The sequence below is a fragment of the Heloderma suspectum genome, chromosome 4 (assembly GCF_057233095.1).
Source record: "Heloderma suspectum isolate Gila_16-S chromosome 4, 16-S_ref, whole genome shotgun sequence".
Taxonomy (NCBI): domain Eukaryota; kingdom Metazoa; phylum Chordata; class Lepidosauria; order Squamata; family Helodermatidae; genus Heloderma; species Heloderma suspectum.
This window is the reverse complement of record NC_139461.1, coordinates 281363689-281378646: the sequence shown is the minus strand read 5'-3', so window position 1 is coordinate 281378646 and position 14958 is coordinate 281363689. Positions and strand designations below refer to the sequence as shown.

The window sequence follows — 14958 nt, the reverse complement described above, 5'->3', positions numbered from 1 at the left end:
CAATCATCCCCAGCCTCCTCTTTGAGCACTGATCATAAAAAAGGAAATAGTATCTCTCTGAATAATAAGAATTACACCCACGGCATTTTATCAGGGAGATACTGATTGCACTTGAAGAGCTCCAAGACTGCACATTCAAATGGGTTGGAGGGCTAAACTCTATCTAGCATCAGCCTTAACTGTATAACCCCCCAACACTAGCTGTGATGGGGAGTGGGGCAGAAGTCCTGTCGTCTTCTTTAAAATGAAATACCCCTCATCATCCAAAGCCAGCATGCCACCCTTCTATATCTTGCATGCCCAAATCCCTTCACCAGCTCCCCACCTCCAACACACGAGCCCTGAGCACCTACCTCCAGCTCATATCTCATATAAGCCTCCTTCCTGCAGGCCACTGTTTGAAATCCTTTCCAATACTAGAAAGAGAACCATCCAACCCTGCCAGACAGCCCTGTTACCCAACTCTCACTTTCTACTGATCAAGGCCGCGGCTGCTACTGATCGTACACTCTTCTCTGTGCTTGCACACACTGGCAAATTGCAGACGGCACTCACCACAATCCTTCACCCCTGAACTGAAGTGGAACACAGGAAAGGATTAGTAGGACCCCCTGCCCCTTTTGGCCTCATTTCCTAGCCATGAAGCTCGATACAGGAGTCCCCAAGCATGCATTTGGGATTTTTTTTCTTAAGGCCAACATGGCGGCAATATTGCAGCCGAAACTCTCCCCACAACCTGAGTTCGATCCCAGCGGAAGCCGGGTCTCAGGTAGCCGGCTCAGGTTGACTCAGCCTTCCATCCTTTCGAGGTCAGTAAAATGAGTGCCCAGCTTTCTGGGGGAAAGGTAGTCACGACTGGGGAAGGCAATGGCAAACCACCCCGCTATAGTCTGCCATGAAAACGCCAGCGCAAGCGGCGTCCCTCTAGGGGTCAGTAATGACCTGGTGCTTGCACAGGAGGAACCTTTCCTTTTCCTTTCATTCTGGAGATCAAGGGCAGTATCCAACGTCACCCTCCCGCTAATGTAAATTACACTGCACTGGCATAAACGAGCTCTTGTGCAATGCCAATAGCGGACTGGGGAAACCCATTGCACCACAAAGCACTACTGGTGTTGCAATAGGAGTAGCTTATGCTGGCACAACATAATTTACTTTAGCGGTAATGTTGCACTGGATGCTGCCCCAACAGGGAAAGCTTCTTCTACCCTCCACCTTAGAAATAACAGGTTTCCAACTAACCGCCAACAGCACGGGGAGGCCGAGTGTGCCTCTCGCAAAATAAGGTTGATAAGAATTGGTTGCCGCAAGTACACGCAATCCACTTACCGTTCCCCCTTTAAACGTCCACTTTTCACTGGGCAGCAGGTACAAGAGGGATGCACTTAATTTACTTCTGTGGATCAGGAAGCAGAAAGAGACTCTCCCAGGCTACTAGAAGCAATGACTGGCTACCAAGCTCAGCCGAATTGTACCACTAGGTCAATAATATGTGTGGTAGGAGTACTGTGGGTCACATCAGTGTCCCCCCTGCAAAAAAATGGGCTTTATAAAGACTTCACCATCAGTAGCCCTGAGGTAGGATGATCAGGCTATACTTTATGGAGCAGATTGGAGGAGGCCAGGAGGAATGGAGCCTAGAAAAATATATTTCTTGCATTTAATTTCATTCCAAAGGACAGGTCAGGCTCCTACCAGATACCACCTGGTGGTCCAGAGATTTTTACACCAAAGACAGCTCGCACAGCTGTATTCCAGATATTTAAAGGGTTGGAACTAGTTTCACAATTCTTTTTTTTTACTATTATTATTTTTAAATACACACACACACACAATTCGACGACTGAAGCTGCAGTTTGAAGTGGAAGATCATCATGGAGGTAGGACTGGGACTGATTAATCCTTGCATGCTATTTTTCTCTTAAAAAGTCCCCCTAGGCTGCTTTTCTCCCCACAAGGGAAAAACAATAGAAACTGGAAGAAAACGTGTTCTGGCTTTATGCTTTTGAAAAATAAGCAATCGAGTATAAGCATTGTGTAAAATACACCCACTATCCCTTCAGCTTTCTGCTTCTCCACACCACAGATGAGCTGTCTTTATCTCTCACCTCACCACACTTGTAGCCACTCAGCATGATATTTGCAAACAGGTACTGGAACATCTACAAGACGTGTCGGTATAATGTCCATAAACATTCTGCAACCATTATCTCATTTGAGACTCAGGGGAAAACCCCTTTTTGCAGGTTAGGCTAATTGCACAGGATGTTTTCATGCTCTTACTTCAGTGACAAAACTGAGCATGGGAACTGGCACCTGAAAACAAAACAAAACAAAACTCTGCATGAGATTTTGTGGCATATCCTTCCCCTGTGTGGTCTGTGCTGAACCTACAAAAACCACAGTCTGCCTTATAAACCCTAGGGGAATCTGTGTGGGTTGAGCAACAACACCCACGAGATTAGGATGCATCAGATCAAAATGTAAGAGCCCCCAAAGCCACACAGGCACCAACAGACCACTTTGACTTGCCCAAAATCCTCATCAGCGAAAGCCCCGGCTGAGTAAGAATTTGACCCTTCACTTTCCAGAGCTGAACCAATGTTCCTTCCATTGCACTCCTTCTCACAGCAATCTCATGCAGAACCCTTTTGCAGAGCAAGTCTTCCAGCTAGCAAGCGCTAGCTAGATCTTCCTTCCCTGCGTCGGATTTCATTTCGACATCTAGGGGACATTGGTCAAGGGGGTGGGATGGAAGGAAGGAAGAGCTCCAGATACAGGAAGAAACAGCTTCTCTATCATAGCATCCAACAGATCTGAACCCTTGAGGCCTAGAGGGGCTTTCAGGGACATTTGAATCGGACTGCCTGGAGCCCAGCAACAAAAGGGCCTTATGACATTGATGACCCACCTTTCCTTTAAGAAGATAAGAGCAGCGCACACACATGGTTCTCTCCCCACATTTGATCCTCACAGCAACCCTGTGAGGTAGGTTAGGCTGAGAGATGGCGACTGGCACAAGGTCACCCGCTGAGCTTCATGGGGATTTTATTTAAAATTATTTTGGGGTCACGTTTAACAGTAGTCCAGATCAGACTAGAAATAGAGAGATTCACATTTGAACCTGGGTCTCCCCATTCCTAGTCTAACCACACTTGCTCTCCGCTGGGAATCCTGCTTTTCCCAACTGGCAGTGCAACAATGCCTCTAAATGCCATTTAGGGGAGAAAGGGCAGTACGCAGTAGAATGCCAGTCCTGATTATGTGCCTGCTCTTTGACATGTTTAGGCTTCCACCAATTAGGCATGACGGTCTAAGCCAGCTTTCCTCATCGCGGCGCCCTCCAAATGTGTTGGCCTGCATCCCAGCATCCCCCAGCCAGCATGCTGCGAGTTGCAGTCCAACACATCTGGAGGGCGCCAGGTTGGAGAAAGCTGGTCTAAGTTGCACTGGGCTCCCGTCCCATGGCTGGGTGATTCCTTCTCTCATCAGCCTTGATGATGCCTGGCTTGATCAATGCCCACAGTCTCTCCCTCCGGCTCTCAAGAGACTCCAGAGACTCCAGGAGAAAACAGCAACAACAAGGAAGCCTAGGACTGGAGAACACCGTGCATTTTTACACCAGAGAGGTCGATCCTTGAAGGGGAGGTAATCAATGTCCAAAATCAAGTCTGCAAGGGATCCAGTCTGCCAGCAAAGTTCGCCGACCCAGAAACTCTGTCCCATAATACCAGGTGGGGGTGGCTACGGTGGTAAAAAGCACCCTGCACATGCTCAGCGAGGCACTCGCTTTCGTTAGCATTTCCCCTCTTACTGCCGTGTGAAGTCTCTGGCACCCAGAAGCAGTCCTGGGGCAAAGCCCTGACACAATTTAAGCCCCCAGTCGGGAGCACACGGCTACCTGCCAAAACCATGCCTTAGGATGCCAAATCGGTGCTCTTCTTCCGCCAACGTGGGGGATGGCGCCCGGGGCGACACGGGACGGGCACTCTGCACACGCTTAACGGCACTCTTATTTAGTCTCACTTCAACTTGCCCCGGAGGCTGGGCGTTAAAAGTGGGTTAGCGGACCGGGGGGCGGGGGGAGGAAGGCGAATTAAGCACGGAGCGGGGGGAGGAAGGCGAAATCTGGCCCGGGCGACCTCCTTCGCGTCCCCTCCGGATGGGCGAGGTTCACCTGAGCGTGCGTCACGATCGCAGCCTCGAGGGCGCCGCGCCCAGCAGCAGCCAGACTCCGGCTGCAGCAGTCCTTGCCCCGTTCACCTCGCCGCCCTCGGCGGACCGCGATCGGCGGACCTACCTCTCTGCACAGCAGGTGCCACGCGGAGCCGCAGCTGCGTGCCCGTCCCGAGCACGGCCGTTTAGCCGCTGCGTCCTGGCCAAGGATTCCGGGCACAGTTTGGCGCGCACATCCCCGGCGGCGCCAAGCTAGCTCGGCACGAACCGCGCGCCGCCCGAGCCATGTGCGGCTCAGCGGGGCGGCGCCCCGACGGCTCGGCTCTTCCCCTCCTCTGGGATCCGGACCGGAGGACCCGCGACTCAGCGCCGCAGCTGCCCGGCGCCCTCTTCTTGACCCCGGGGGCGCCCCCAGCCGCTCCGCGGCGCCCCGCGCCGGCCAGTCAAAAGGCGCCCGGCCGGCCGCTGTGGCTCTACGCCGACCGTTGCCATTCTCCGCCTTTTGAAGCTCCGATCGCCACGCCACCGACCGCCGCCGGCGAGACGGCCCCCCCGCTAGGCACCGTCTACAAATTCGTGCTCTGTTACTCGCCAGAAAAAAGAGAGAAGCGAGCAAACCAACACACAAGCAGCGGCGAAAGGATCAGGGGTCGCGCTGAGCCTGCTCTTGGGAATGTTCCTCTCCAAGTCGTAGAAGGCTGGGCTCTCGGGCGGCTTCTCTCCCCGAAACCCCAAAGAGGCGATCTGGCAGAGAGCCAGCCACAAGCCCCTCAGGAGAGCGAAGAGTTCTCCACGGTCCCAGGGAGCTTTGGATGCTCCTTGGAGCGCTGCCTCCTCCTGTGCGCATTGGCACTGGGGCCATTTGGAAGGCAATTAATTAAGAGAGAGGCACGGACTCCGAGCCAGGGGGAAAGAAATGCAAGGGACTCGCGGGAAAGCCTCCGAGCAAATTATTATTGGATGTGTGTCTTGTTTTCTGGAACGACAGGAGAGAGAGAGAGAAAGCGGTTTCTGGAAATCTAAAGACAGACGCAGTTTAATTGCAAGGCAGGGAAAGGTCAGGAACCGTGTAGAACAGGAGATGCTGCGTGCTACGAAGCAGGCATCTGAGGGGAGTCCCCCGCCGCTGGTTCTCCGGGGGAAGACAAAAGCGAGCAGACAAAGCCGAAAAGGAGGGAAAAGAACTTCACGCCCTTTAAGGTTTGCTCCTGGCTGCGCTGGGATGCGGTGCAGAAAAAAGACGCTTGCTCGCCAACTTTTATTATGTTAAATTCCGGAATCAGTACCCTAGCTAGGCATTTCTGTGCCTGCGGAGGCAGTTTCCCAACTGTACGCTCACCACCACTGGGGATCCGGATACAACACCATTTTAAAAAAAGTTACTCAGTGGTTGCATGTGCTTTCCTTCATTAGATTGCAGAAATATGCCCAAAGAATAGGTAGAGCAGTGATACTACCCAGCCTGCTGCCCTCACCAAGTCTCTGAGCAAGTGGCTATCTGGATTTTCATTTACCATCTTGGAAAAATAAGTATTTATTCTATATCAAAAAGAAAATGTTTCATAAGTTAATGTTATTTTAAAATCAGAGGTTCAGTGTTAGAAAGTGTGAGTTGGTGTGCATTGGGGACTGAATGGTTCTAAAGCTGGGGTGGGCAACTTGTGTCCCTCCAGATGTTTTGGCCTACAGCTTTCATCATCCCTCACCATTGGCTGTACCAGTAGGACTGATGGACCTTGTAGGCCAAAACATCTGGAGGGATACAAGTTGCCCACCCTGATCTAAAGTGATGCACTGATGGGGTCTGAACTGATTGTATCTGTGACTGACCAGGAAAAAGATCTTGGGACCATAGTGGATAGCTCAAGGAAAACTTGGAGTGTGATGGCAATTTTATATTTATTTATTTATTTATTTATTTTCTATACCGCCCAATAGCTGAAGCTCTTTGGGCGGTTCACAAAAATTAAAACCAAACACACAATAAAACAATTTAAAATATATAGAACATTAAAACCACAATATAACAATACAACCACAATAAAATCTAGCAGCACTGCAGGAGTTTAAAATACAGATTTAAAACAGCAAAGATAAAAATTTAGAAAGCTAAAATGCCTGGGAAAATAAAAAGGACTTCACCTGGCGCCGAAAGGAATACAATGTAGGCGCCAGGCGAACCTCACTAGGGAGCTCATTCCAGAGCTGGGGTGCCACAGCAGAAAAAGACCTCCTCCTAGTAGCCACCTGCCTCGCTTCCTTTGGCAGGGGCTCACGGAGAAGGGCCTCTGATGGTGATCTTAAGGTCCAGGCAGGCACATATGGGAGGAGGCGATCCTTCAGGTAACCTGGCCCCAAGCCGTTAAGGGCTTTAAATGTTAATACCAGCACTTTGAATCGGGCCCGGAAATGGACTGGCAGCCAGTGCAGCTGGAAAAGTACTGGCATAATATGAGCTCGCACGCCAGTCCCTGTTAACAATCTTGCTGCCCTATTTTGGACCAGCTGAAGTTTCCGGACCGTTTTCAAAGGCAGCCCCACGTATAACGCATTGCAGTAATCCAGACGAGAAGTTATCAGAGCATGGATAACTGTAGCTACGCTATCTCCGTCCAGATAAGGGTGTAGTTGGTATACCAGCCTAAGCTGATAAAAAGTGCTTCGTGCCACTGAGTTCACCTGTGCCTCAAGTGACAGTTTTGGATCCAAGAGCACCCCCAAACTATGAACCTGATCCTTTAGGGGGAGTGCAACCCCCTCCAGAACAGGTTGAATATCACCTAGCCAGGCAGACGAACCACCCACTAACAGTACCTCCGTCTTGTCTGGATTGAGTTTCAGTTTATTGGCCCTCATCCAGTCCATTACTGTGCCCAGGCACTGATTCAGAACAGCCACTGCCTCACCTGGTTTTGATGAGAAAGAGAGGTAGAGCTGGGTGTCATCTGCATATTGATATGCACCTCAGCCCACATATGGCACCTCAGCCCACACCTCCGGATAACCTCCCCCAGCAGTTTCATGTAGATGTTAAACAGCATGGGGGATAAAATAGAGCCCTGTGGAACCCCATGGCACAATTGCCATGGCACAGAGCAATAATCCCCCAGCACCACCTTCTGGAATCGGCCATCCAAGTAGGAGCGGAACCACTGTAGTGCAGTGCCTCCAACTCCTAACCCAGACAACCTATCCAGAAGGATACCATGGTCGATGGTATCGAAAGCCGCTGAGAGGTCCAGGAGAATCAACAGGGTCGCACTCCCCCTGTCCCTCTCCCGGCAGAGGTCATCCCACAGGGCGACCAAGGCAGTTTCCGTTCCAAAACCAGGCCTGAAGCCCGATTGAAATGGATCTAGATTATATATATGTATATATAGAGAGAGAGAGAGAATTCCATGCTACCGATTATTAGCAAAGAGACTGAAAATAAGATGGACAGTGTTGGAATGCCATAACATAAAACTATGGTGCAGCCATGTTGGGAATACTGTACACAATTCTGGTTGTCCCAGCTAGAAAATAATATCATTGAGCTGGAAGAAGGTGGAGAAAAGGACAACCAAGCAGCCTTCCCCAACCTGGTGTCCTCCAGATGTGTCAGAGTACAACTCCTGGCATCTCCAGTCAGACGATACATCTGAAGAGCACCAGGCTGGGGGAGGCTGGAACTTAGAGGGCAGAGGATTTGTCTTATAGGAAAAAGCTAAAGTGTTTGGGACTCTTTGGGGGAGGGGGGAAAGGATAAGAGGTTTCAAAAATTATGCATCGCATGGAGAAGGTGGATACGCTTTTCTCTCATAATATTTACACTCAGGATCATCCTATGAAACTGGCAGTAGTTCAGGAGGAAGTACTTCTTCATAAAACATGCAGTTAATTCATGAGTTTGCTGCCACAAGAAGTGTGGATGGTCACTAGCTTAGGTGGCTTCAACAAGGTAATGAGTAAATATGTGGAGGATAAGTCTGTCAATGACTAGAAGCCATGCTAGCTCAGTAGCCACGTTCACAGGCATTAGACCACTGAATAAGAGTTGCTGAGAACCAGCAGTATGGAAGGGCTATTGCCTTCATGCCCTGCTTGTGCATTTTCCAGAGGCATCTGGCTGGCAGATGTGGGAAACAGGATGTTTGCCTAGAATCTAGGTTTTAGATGGACCTTTAGTCTGAGCCAGGAAAGCTCTTATTCTCTCATCTACATGACTTTTTCATGGCGTTTTTGAGTCCAGGTTTATTTTAATTTTTTTACAGTGTTTTTACCCTGCTCTTCAGCCAGAAAAGGTTCCCAGAACGGCCTACATAGATTAATAATAAGACAGTCCCTTAGGCTTACAATCTAAAAGACATGACACAAAAGGAAAATGGATGGGGAGGGAGGAGGAAAAAAGCAAAACTCAAGCAGTAGTTCTATAGTTTCAAAGTTCTTTCTGTCAGGGAAGGGCGAAACAAGTTCTCTGCTATTATTCCTTCTCCAGCTGATGTATGGGGCTAGGTTGGTCTCTCCCTTGCCATGATGTTTATAATGGGAAGCAGTATTTGGAGTCTCCCAGTGGTCCTTGGTTTTCTGGCTGATGGATGAGGCCAGACTCTGCGGGCAGGTGCCTCTATCACCCCACCTAGTTAGATTACTGCCTAGAATACTGTTTTGTCACCCAAACTTCACCTATGTCTATTGGATCTTCCCTGTTCAGCTTTCCTGGATAGAAGTGAGTGGTAGACTTCGAATAGCGCAGAATTAATGTAATAAGCAGGTACTTCTCTGTCCCCCCACTGTAACTTGCTTTCTTGTCTATGTTTGGTGAATTTTCATAGAATCATAGTCCACCCCCCACAGATGTAATGCCAACTGATATGATGCTCTGTTTCACATCAAGATTGGGCTGGATTCAGTTTATACTCACACTTAAAACAACATCAAAAATGCAACATGAACTTTGGAACAGCTTTTTAATTAGTACACATAAATGAACAGAGTTAAATGTTTAGTAATGAAAGCAAAACAAAAACAACTCCTATATACCATTGACATATAGGAACATGTAAAATATAGGAACACTCAAAGAAAGGAGAAGTTAAAAGTACCCCTGAAAGAATAAATAAAGGAAAATAAATGCATAAACGATAAATCCACAAATGAAGGAATCCGAGTGTAGCCAAACGCATACCCTGGGTTTTAAGAAAGCCAATTTTAATGAACCCAGAACAATGATAAGTAAGGTCCCATGGCAAGTGACTCTAATAGGAAAAGCAGTCCAAGATGGGTGGGAGCTTTTAAAAAAGGAAATTCTAAAGGCACAATTACAAACAAGTCCAAAAGAAAAAAAGTGGAAGACAACTGGAGAAGCCAGTGTGGCTTCACAAAAAGCTTAGAGATGATCTGAAAACAAAACAGTACACATATAGGAAGTGGAGAGAAGGCCAAGCAACAAAGGAAGAGTACAGGCAGGTAGCACAGAATTGCAGGGATGGTGTCAGGAAGGCTAAAGCTGAAAACGAGCTGAGGTTAGCAAGGGATGCTAAAAACAACAAAAAAGGCTTTCTTCAGCTATGTGCATAGTAAAAGACAGAGGAAAGAAATGGTGGTTCAGCTATTAAATAAGGATAGCAAAATGATAACAGATGACAAAGAAAAGGCAAAGGTGCTCAATTCCTACTTTGGCTCAGTCTTCTCCCAAAAGAGGGTCTATGACCCCCCCCCCCCGGCAAAGGCGAAGTACAGGCTGAAGGGGCAGGATTGCAGCTTGAGATCAATAGGCATATGGTCAAGGAACACCTAATTACACTGAATTAGTTCAAATCTCCAGGGCCAGATGAACTGCATCCTAGAGTAATAAAGGAACTAGCAGAAGAACTCTCAGAACCACTGTCTATTCTCTTTGAGAAATCATGGAGGACGGGTGAAGTGCCAGATGACTGGAGGAGGGCTAATGTTGTCCCTCTCTTCAAAAAGGGTAAAAAGGAGGAACCTGGGAACTGCAGACCAGTCAGTCTGACATCAATCCCTGGGAAAATTCTGGAGCAGATGATAAAGCAATCCATCTGTAAGCACCTTGACAACAGTGCAGTGATTACTCGAAGCCAACATGGATTTGTTAAGAAGAAATCCTGCCAGACTAATCTGATCTCATGTTTTGATCAAGTAACCTCCCTTGTGGACTGTGAGAATGCTGTGGACATCATATAACTTGACTTCAGCAAAGCTTTCAACAAAGTGCCCCATGATATCCTGATGAGCAAACTAGTTGAAAGTGGGCTAGATGAGACAACTATCAGGTGGATCCACTGTTGGCTACAGAACTGGACTCAAAGAGTGCCTATCAATGGGATCTTCTCAACCTGGGGAGAGGTAACGAGTGGGGTACCGCAGGGCTCAGTCCTGGGCCCAGTGCTCTTCAACATTTTTATTAATGACTTGGATGAGGACGTGCAGGGAATGCTGATCAGATCTGCAGATGACACAAAATTGGGCAGGATAGCTAATACCATGGAAGACAGAAACAAAATTCAAAGGGATCTTGATAGACTGGAGCATTGGCAGAAAACAACAGAATGAAATTTAGTAGGGATAAATGCCAAGTTTTGCATCTATGAAAAAGAAAACAAATGTACAGTTACAAGATGGGAGATACTTGGCTCAACAATACTACAAGCGAGAAGGATCTTGGAATTGTGGTAGATCACAAACTGAATATGAGCCAACAATGTGATGTGGCTGCAAAAAAGGCAAATGCTATTTTGGGCTGCATTAATAAAAGTATAGCTTCCAAATCATGTGAAGTACTAGTACTAGAGTGCAGGACACAGAATAATGGGCTCGAGTTACAGGAAGCCAGATTCTGACTGAACAACAGGAGAAACTTCCTGACAGTTAGAGCAATGCGACAATGGAACCAATTACCTAGGGAGGTGGGGAGCTCTCCCAGACTGGACGCATTCAAGACAAGGCTGGACAGCCATCTGTCAGGGATGCTTTGACTTGGATTCCTGCACTGAGCAGGGGGTTGGACTCAGTGGTCTTATAGGCCCCTTCCAACCCTATGATTCTATGAGATTCTGCACCCCTGGTGTAAAACAACTCATACTGCTTAATGTCACACTCATGATTATTCCCCTGCCTCCAAGTCTAATTGAAAATCAATTGAAATGGTTTTGAATATTGGATCAGTCAAGCACAATGGGAAGCTTTTTAGCTATCTTAGGGCAAGGCAGGGAAAAGGACATTGAGAAGAGGTGGGGGGGGGGAGCCCTCAGAGGAGGAAGGGAGATTCTGTTCTGCTGTGACATGATGCAAACATTTATTTTTTATGGTAATTAGGAATGAATGGATCAGCAGCCTGGAAACCAAGAAATGCATGTGAATCCATCTGAGTGGCTGTATTACGTGGAACTAATTATGGGCACAGATTTCAGGATTTCTCTGCCTGGGTGGGGGGACGTGAGGAAAAGGGGCTGCATTTTAAATGCATTTTAGTCAATGTCCTTTTCTAAAAGGCTCATGTGGGATTCACTTAATTATCTGGATTTTTTTTCCTCCGCAGTAATTTAATTGGAAAAAAGGGCTTGCTTAAGGGGGAACCGCTGAATGGCATTTAAAGGAATCCTCTCAGATTAGGTATTTTTTTATTCATAGGAGATTCTTTGTGATGATTAAATTTGTGTGTGGGGGGGGGAGAGAGAGAAGAAATTATTCTTCCACAAAATAGGATATATAGGTGTTTCATATAGGTGAGAACTGAAGATCTATGTGGCTGTAATCTAGCTTTGGAGTTCTGTATTTCTGGGGAGTTTATATATTTTCTTTGGAGTCTGGAGAATCTTAGCTTTGATTTCATACATAATTAAATGCTATATGAAGGGTACAATCCAGTGGGAAGTTCATCTGGGCAAGCACTATTCTAATGAATGGGAGGTGTTCAAGAACAATGTTGCTGGATTGTGCCCTTGCTCTTTAGCTGAGAATATATATTCAACTCTTATATATACTGTTCCACCATAAGGGCTAGAAACTTTTATTTTGAATATATATTATATATAATGTTTTGGTCCTTAAAGTTGAAGAGTTAGTGGTATCAACAGTTCACATAATCCTTCTCCCCGCACCCCCAGCCTTCTGTATATGCAGCTCTATGTTCTCATGCTTTGTGGGAGTAGCCTCTACACCACAGCCCCAGAGAGGAGTGAATGGGAGTAAGGATGCTTCCAGAATAGATGAGGCTTTTATGCACCATCACCCTACCCATTAACGGAATTTTATGGGGAGTCCAATCATCATTGGACTTATCTACATTAGGCTTTTAACCCGCAACTTTAATAAGGCTTCTGCTTCTTTGCAGGATTAAGATCGGCTCCTTTACATGTTTTTTTCTGGGGTGTGTGTGTGTGTGTGTGTGTGTGTTCTTTCTCTGCCTTTCAATATGTTCCATTACACAACCACTAAGGGGTGCCGTGGAATACTGGAATTGCACAAATTGACAAGGATTCTATAATGCCGTTCAGAAAAATACCAGACTTCCCTTTTTGGGGGAAAAAAACCCCATGACAATGGGAGAAGCTCTGGAAGATGACAACGATGTGTAAAGGACCCACAAACTACTGTGAGGAATCACGAGCGCACAATGAAAGCCTCATGTAGAAAGGCTCGTCTTCAACTCGTAACCCTCTCATGTTTTCCCACTACGTCTTCCGTCTTTTCTCTTACTGCAATTCGTTAAGAACGAAAAGACGGAATAGCTACACAATGCCTTCTCACTGGTAGCACTAGGGGCCCTCCATCTGGAAGCACCTTCAGTGAGGTGTAGGAGGGTCACATGTTATCAGGAGTGGCTGAGTATCTTAAGTAGGACCCAATGAAAATTCCCTGTGTGTACAGAAAGTTATATGTGTGGAGAATTCTATCTGCATGGTGGGTGAAAGATGTATTATGAGTTTTTATGTCAGCTATCTGTTGTAACAATCCAGCACAGTTTAAGTGCACAGTATGTTAACAATGCTTTTCTTGTATGTACATGTGTTTGCACAGAAACATCACAGACTAACTTTTTGTATTTCCCAGCCTTTCAGCTCCATTGTTTAATCCTCTCCCCCCATCTGTTTTTATATCTATACCTATAAGATGTTCAGTAATATAAAACAAAACCTCTTAGGCAGAAATCCGGTATTCACGCCTGGGAGGAAGCCCCTTTGAACTTAATGGGGTTTACTTCCATGTAGACATAGCACTCTTCAAGTACTTGAAAGGTTGTCACAGAGAGGAAGGCCAGGATCTCTTCTTGTTCATCCCAGAGTGCAGGACACGGAATAATGGGCTCAAGTTACAGGAAGCCAGATTCCGGCTGAACATCAGGAAAAACTTCCTGACTGTTAGAGCAATGCGACAATGGAACCAATTACCTAGGGAGGTGGTGGGCTCTCCCACACTGGAGGCATTCAAGACGAGGCTGGACAGCCATCTGTCAGGGATGCTCTGACTTGGATTCCTGCATTGAGCAGGGAGTTAGACTCGATGGCCTTGTAGGCCCCTTCCAACCCTACTATTCTATGATTCTATGATCCTATGACATGCACAGGATTGCACACTTAGTCTTTAAGGTGCCACAGGGCTCTTTTCTTATGTTTGCTGTACCAGGCTAACACAGATACTCTTCTGGAATTTGGCAGCCTGGACATATACATAATAATTATCATTTGTTTTCGACTTCACATTAAGCTGCTGTTAGGCACATCTACCTCAGTCAGTTCATAAGCTGGCGAACTTAAATGGTTTCTTGCTAGTTTTCATAAAGTTTAAGAAAATTGTCCCAGATATCAGTGAACTTGTTTTTTTGAATGTGGTGTAAAGTAAAATGCTATTCATTTAGAAATTGGCACATATTAATTCAGATCCAGGGAATATTTAATAGGGACACCACTGTAATACAATGTACTTTTTTGTTAGACATAAGCCTTTTTCCTTTTTACACCTTAGCATAATATATTAAAAGAAAATAGTTTTTGCACACGTGTGCTAATCACTCGGAAAGAGGGAGCCAAGTTAACAGATAACAAAGATAAATGTGGTCCAGGGACGAGGGGGTGTTAATGGGCCAGAGGATCACAAAGAAAAACCAAAACGTTTTGAGGCTACACTAAAAAGGAGGAAGAATATACATGCAAATCAGACATGCCCTCTGTTACTTCAAAACTCTTTGCTTTCTTCATATTCGATTACTTCTGATGACACTTTTGCGTACTGCAAAGGAACATGGTTATGTATATTAAACATGACGTCTGAACTAACTCATAATGATGCTGCGATAAAAACAAGTATGAAAGAAGGTCAGATGAAAATGTCTTGCCATTTCTTTATCTTGAGCCCCCCCCCCCCCGGTGTCTCCCCCTCCCTCCTTCCAGTGCCCATTGGAGATTCTATGGGCAACCCACATTCACTGCTAAATTCTCTGCCTGTAGATGAGAGATGAAAGCTCCTCCTGCAGTTTTCTCTCCAGCAGCAAGGCACAGAGGCAGAAGCAAGCAGTCATGGCAAAGAACGAAATGAGTCATCCCGCAGCGCACCTCGCTTTTACCCACTCCATTGCCCCTTCATAGCTGACGATGAGATGGCAGTCAATGACCCAGTTTGTGGAAGATGGCCCTGATCAGTAGATTGCATCTGCACAACTCTGCATCACAAAGGACTGTATTTGGAAACATAAAAACGAAACATATCTTGATACGTTCCACATAAAGAACAACACTGGATCAGCCACAGGCATAGAAAGCTGACACAGGAATCACCACCTTT

General features: G+C 46.6%; 1 protein-coding gene across 1 annotated transcript in view; it reads right to left on the bottom strand.

Annotated features, from left to right (window-relative positions):
* KCNS1 (potassium voltage-gated channel modifier subfamily S member 1) overlaps window positions 1-4861 on the bottom strand; it is a 44617-nt gene extending 39756 nt beyond the window's left edge. Inside the window, exon 1 of the mRNA XM_084853982.1 lies at window positions 4301-4861. The gene's annotated coding sequence lies outside the window, so the exon portion shown is untranslated. The remainder of the gene's footprint in view (window positions 1-4300) is intronic.
* Between the last annotated feature and the right edge of the window lie 10097 nt (window positions 4862-14958).